The 6,000-nt window shown below is 41.9% G+C and overlaps 1 protein-coding gene across 1 annotated transcript in view; it reads left to right on the top strand.

The window, feature by feature from the left end:
* Positions 1–6,000, top strand: part of tenm2a (teneurin transmembrane protein 2a) — a gene marked incomplete at its 5' end in the record, with an annotated part of 182,641 nt that overhangs the window by 115,271 nt on the left and 61,370 nt on the right. The gene's annotated exons all lie outside the window — the stretch shown is intronic.

The following is a 6,000-nucleotide window of genomic DNA, read 5'->3' as shown; positions in this document are numbered from 1 at the left end:
ACTCTACCACTGAGCCACTCTTTATTCAACTTGCTGAAGCCAATACCAGCGGACTGAGTGAAGGCAGGTTACACTTTGGACTGTCCATCACAGGTCAAACACACTCCCATTCAAACCAGCAAGTAATTCAGATTCTCCAGTTATTCTTGAAAACAGGAGTCGCTGGAGAAATCCCACACATGCGCAGGCGGAACACGCATGCCCCAGAAAGAAACGCCCCCATCCCGCTTCTCTCTTGTGAGCAAGATCGCTAATAACTGGCCCAGCTGTGATTTAGGCCCCATTTTCTAGTGAGAATGAAAAACTTGCCTTCCGTTTTTCGGTGTCCGTTACACGACAACTGAGCTCGACCTCATTGAAAATGCAACTTTTCGAAAACGGCTCCCAAGGGGGCACTTTTTGAAAATGCTCCGACTACGTCTGCATGGCAACGGAGGAAAAGGCAATTAACGTGACGCTATGAGAGCATGCTCACCACGACCGTAATAAATAGTTCTTCTGCACATAAGTATACATACAATAACAGCAATGTTTGACTACAGTGTCATGACTCCCAGTCCATGTTCTCCTGGGACTTGGGAGTTTTAGAGGAGAGAGATGCCGTTATAGCAACCCAACGCTGTCGTTTGTCCATTCGAATGTTTATAGTGTATGGTCCTCTGCGTGCATGTGTGTTTGGTTTCATTACAAAAACAAACAACAGCCCCCATTGTTGTGTGTGTTTCCACTATTTCATTGTAAACGGGCGTTGCGTTCTTGCCTGGTTCTTATTTCGAGGTGTTCCTGAGCAGCTGTGAGCAGTGGTGGGTGTCTGTGTGAGTGAATGGGTGAATGTCACTGACAGTGAAGCAGTGAAAATGTGCTGTACAAGTAAAATCCATTCACATCGCTGTGCAGTAGTGACTGAAGACTAAAAGAAACAATCCAAGCTAATCTAACCTCGACAACTAAGATCAGTGACAAAAACATGACATGACAGCTCTGGTGGTCCCAGGCTGCTCTGAGGAAAGTAAGTCCAACGCATCGCAGCCATTCACTCAGAATTAACATTTTTTTGACATTATCTGATGCTATGTTGTAGAATTTGCTTCCAGATAATAGATAATGGGATTTTTTTTTTTTTCCTCTTTGAGTTTATGAGCCAAATGTCTCTATTAGAAATTGTGGTAGATGAGAGCTGCTGCAACAGCACAGGATGTGACTCAGTCCTGGTGCAGTCATTTTAACTAAAGAATACACTCTCCTGGTGGAGTAGGACGAGTAAGAGTGCACATGCACGACCACAGACACGCGTACACACACAGACACACCACACACACACACACACACACACACAAACACACGCACACACACTAAGGCCTTGGCAGTTCATGGAAACCAAGGGCTGAAAAACCATGTATTCCTCTTCCATACAAGGTGTGTCATATATTATTCATCTGAATTTGAATGAAAAAAAACTGTTCAATATTTATACCAGGAAAGTGAACAAAGCCGAAAAGGCATGCTTTTTGGTTCACAGATTTAAACATGGGAGACAGCGAGCTGGTGGTGTGTGTGTGTGTGTGTGTGTGTGTGTGTGTGTGTGTGTGTGTGTGTGTGTGTGTGTGTGTGTGTGTGTGTGTGTGTGTGTGTGTGTGTGTGTGTGTGTGTGTGTGTGTGTGTGTGTGTGTGTGTGTGTGTGTGTGTGTGTACGCGTGTATCACTGGGACTGTGTTCATGTCTTCAAGTTGTTGTGTGTATTGTTGATACGCTCAGACTACATACAAGTATTTATGCAGATAGAAGCAGGAGCTATTTCACGTTTATGGAGGGTGCTGCTGAGAGGGGTAGGGGGTTGGGGGTGGGGTCAAGTCAAATTTATTTAGAAAGTGGTTTTAACAAACAAGCTTTATCTCAAAGTGCTTTACATCAAGCAAAGGACACAAACAAAATGCAAATGAAAGCAAGTTGAAAGAGAGGAAAGCAATGATCATGAAGGACTGAGGCTGTGCAAGAAGCAAGAGGAGTAAGAAGGGGATAACAACAAATAAAATTCACCGCATACTTTAATAACACTTCCCGCTCGGCATATGTCATGCAGGAGTTTGGCTTTGTGTGCAGGTGCGAAGTGTCTGTGTGCACAAGTTTATGCATGCATGTACAGTATATGTTTCCCCCAAGAGCATCTTTGCACGCGCAAACAGATGTTTTGTGTCGCTGAAGGTCGGACCTCGATCCACCGCTCGTCTCCTGCCCCCTCATCCGCTCCTCTCTCCTTTCACGAGCATCTGTTCTTGGCGGCCATGTTGGTGTCACCGACATCCCAGTGGTGCCACCGTGGAATCGGGTCACCTGACAAACTGGTCGACGTTACAGCTGGAGTTGTGCTCAGGGGGCTTTCTCTGCTCCAGTCACCCTTATGGGTCTTTGAGCATTTGTGTGAGGAAGCAAACGAGGGAACAACTCAGAAACATGTGAATCACACAATAATGTACATTGATAATCGGCGTCGGCATACTGGATGAGAAACCAGCTGAATCGTTTGGAAAATATTTGCCTCTCTATCAGTTGAAGTCAAAAAGGCTTGATAGTCGTAGCAAAAGACCGAAAAGTTTTTGTACCAGTAAGAAAAAGGAGCCTACTTGTCAGCTAATTAGGTTAACTGGCAAGATGTCAGTATGGTGAATGGCCATAAAAAGAGCAGCCCAGAGAGGCTGAGTCTTTCAGGAGTAAAGATGAAAAGCGATTCAGAATTTTGTCTGAAGACTGAAATAGCACAACAATTAAAGAAGAAAATTCCTTAGCGTAAAGTTGCAAAGAACTTGAGGGAATTTCTTAAAAAAAAAGTTTCCATTTGTGGTACATAGTAGTAAAAGATTCAGCGTAATCTCTGAAGGTAATCGTATGTCCCCCTGTCCCCCGTCCGGCTGGGATTCCTTGAGGCAGCACAGCATTAAAGACAGACACTGTATAGGCATGGGATCATTTTTGAAACTATAATCTTTGAGCACAGTTTACCGCTGCCTCCATGAAAAAGGAAAGTTCAAACTCAATCACGCAGAGACGAAACCAGATGCAGAGATGCTGCTGTTTTCTGTGGGCCTGCGCTCATTCGGAGCAGATTGAATCAAAGTTTTAGAATTTTCTTGGAAGTGGTGAACACTGTGTCCTCGGGGCTGAAACGAACAGGGACAAATCAGGTTGTTATCAGCACAAAGTTCAAAAGCCAGCAGCTGTAATCGTATGGGGTTACATAAGAGCTTTTGGGCATTCAGGACTTGCATACATATCTCTTAAGGCCCCATTAATGCTGAACAATATTTATAAGTTCTGAAGGAACATCTGCTGCCATCTCCACATCTTTATTTTTATTTTTTTTTCTTCCAGTGAAGTCTTTGCTTATTTCAGCATGACAAACCATCACATCACATTCTGCATGACTTGCCACAGCATGGGTCTGTCTTTAAGAAGTCCGAGGGCTAAAAATATTCTGGAAGGAGAACAAGACACAGCAAAACCCCGAACTGTGAAGCAGTTGAAGTCCAGTATCGAGAACGGATGGAAGAAACATGTTCAAAGGAAATATCTGGGAATAAAGGGAATGCCTTTTTCCATTGTGATTTTATCCACTTTTTTTTTTTTTGTGCTGCTTCTGCTCCCACCCTCTGGAACTCTCTCTCATTTCTCATCTGACACTGATTCGACCTTCACGCATTTAAATCCCTCTTATAAACCTGTTCAAGATCGCTTTTTAATGTTTAACCGCTTTAAATCTTTACACCTGCTTCTTATTCAATCTGTTGGTTTCTGTTTTTATCTTTTGCCTTGCGAAGTGTATTTGAGTGTCCGGAAAAGTGCTTATATGAAAAATAAATGTATTCATATTTTTAATTGTGATAAGTAGAAATAAATAGAGAAAAAAACTATTAAAAAATATCATTAAAACGTGCATCTTCCGAACTGGATTTATTCTAATGTATATAATAATATATTTGTGGTACTTACACTATAGACTAATTGCATTTATTAAAAAAAAAAATAGCTTCGGTGGAAAAACCAAAGGTGTAACATTTGTTACGACTGCAGACTATAAATACAATAAAAACTGAACAGATGTTTCAAGTTGGAATTATCTAACCGACAGGAAATAAGTTGTGTTTTTAATTGTCTGTAGATCCTACCAGGTTGGCAAAATAATATCTTATAATGGGGAAAAAACACCAGGAAGTGTAACATTCAATCAAAAATCACTAGTTTATGTGAGATGAAGCATGGACAGTGCGAGAGTTGAGGGGGTTTGGGGGCACGAGAGAAAGAGAGAAAAGATCAGACAGAAAGCAAATAACTTTTGTTACATCCGAAATAACACTGAATCTTCTTGGAGCCGCTATGCGTAAAAGATGTTGTTAAAAAAAGCATCTGAGGTAATACTGTATCTGTCCTAACTTTTTTTGAAAGATGTTGCTGGCAACAAATTTGAAATCAACCGTGCACATAATTGCATTCTATCTTTGTTCATAGTTTGTACGATGCGCCAACTTTTCTGGAGCTCAGGCTGTACTCAACTTGCCAGGAAACATCACTATAAATACATTTATTGATTGGATTTATGTGCATAATGTGTCGCAATATGCATTCGACTGGATGTTTTGTCTGTGCGCTATCATATATGCCTCTTCAAAAGCTTATGACGAGAAAAATATCAAAGCAAAATAACAAACAGACAGGAAAGTGTAACACATCCACACGTCTCTCTTGCGCGCATTGTTTCTTTTCTTATCTAATTCAAGGCCAAAAAGAAATGACAAATGGAAGAGGCCAAATGTGATCACACAGCTTGACAAAGCGATTGCTTTTGTTGTTTTCACCTCACGTGTGTGTGTGTGTGTGTGTGTGTGTGTGTGTGTGTGCATATGTGCATCTTACTCCAACCTTTGATCAGCACGAGATCAGCAATGTGCAGAACAAACAATCGGCATAATGTATTCCACGCTCAGATGTGTAAAGTAATGATGAAAGTGCAATGGAAAGCATTGATGAAAAGAAAGCAAACTATGTTGTAAAGCCAAAATTTTGAATGTACGTAACATCAATGGCTTTCTGTTTTGCAGCAATCTCGACACTTCTATTCAGACACCAGTGGAACAAAGGTGCAGACTGTCATTATGTGATTCTCTCTCTTTTTCATCACTGCATGCTTTTTCTTTTTGCCTGTTTTTTATTGTAATTAATTTTGACCAGCAGCGCTGTGAATGCGTACACGCACCCGGCAACATGGGAACATGAAGTATGCTAATGTAAAGCAAGCGGTGTCGTTGTATGAAGCTCTGTTGCACGGTATCGTATGTGGGTTTATTGATTTTCTCGACGGAGACGCACACTATGGAGATGGGCTCAATTCCCCTATTGACACGCGAAAAGAAGGGGCGAGAGAGAGCGGGGACGCGTGAATGGGTGTTCTCATCTGAGTCATTCGGGTTTGTTTTTCGGCTCTCTCGCTCAACAGTCCATTAGCTCATTGTTGGAAGGACTGGTATTGGATTCTAGCTGACATGTTCCCCCCAAGTCTGAGAGCGAGAGATGAGGGCGCACGCTGTGCTGAGTGCTCTAATATCGCTCGCGTGAACCTTTCCTTAGTTGCAAAAAATAAAAAATAAAATGTGAAACAATAAGAGAAAGCAAGGGAAAGAACTGCATGAGTTGAAGACCTTACGGGGGGAAAAAAATCGACAAAACATAGCAAATTGCGAGAGGGCAATTTTACCAAATTTCACGTTCTATTTAGTTGGAATTTCCTCCTTCAATAAGTTATCAACTGAAAAGATGACACCTTCTCTGAACCAAGTGATTGCAGTGTCTGGAGCAGCAGAATGTTAATAAAGTCATTTGCTAGCTGAGGAGCTTGATTGGTTGTGTTTTCTGATAAAGCTCTTGGTTTTTGGGGTTTTTTGGGGGGGGGGGGTTCAATCTGAGGGTGTGTTCACTCTTGCCATGTTTGCTCCTGTTAAAATGAACCCTGAT

The sequence above is a fragment of the Lipophrys pholis genome (genome assembly GCF_963383615.2).
Source record: "Lipophrys pholis genome assembly, chromosome: 6".
Classification (NCBI taxonomy): Eukaryota; Metazoa; Chordata; class Actinopteri; order Blenniiformes; family Blenniidae; genus Lipophrys; species Lipophrys pholis.
Note: the sequence above shows the minus strand (reverse complement) of the source record. Positions and strands in the feature narration are given on the sequence as shown.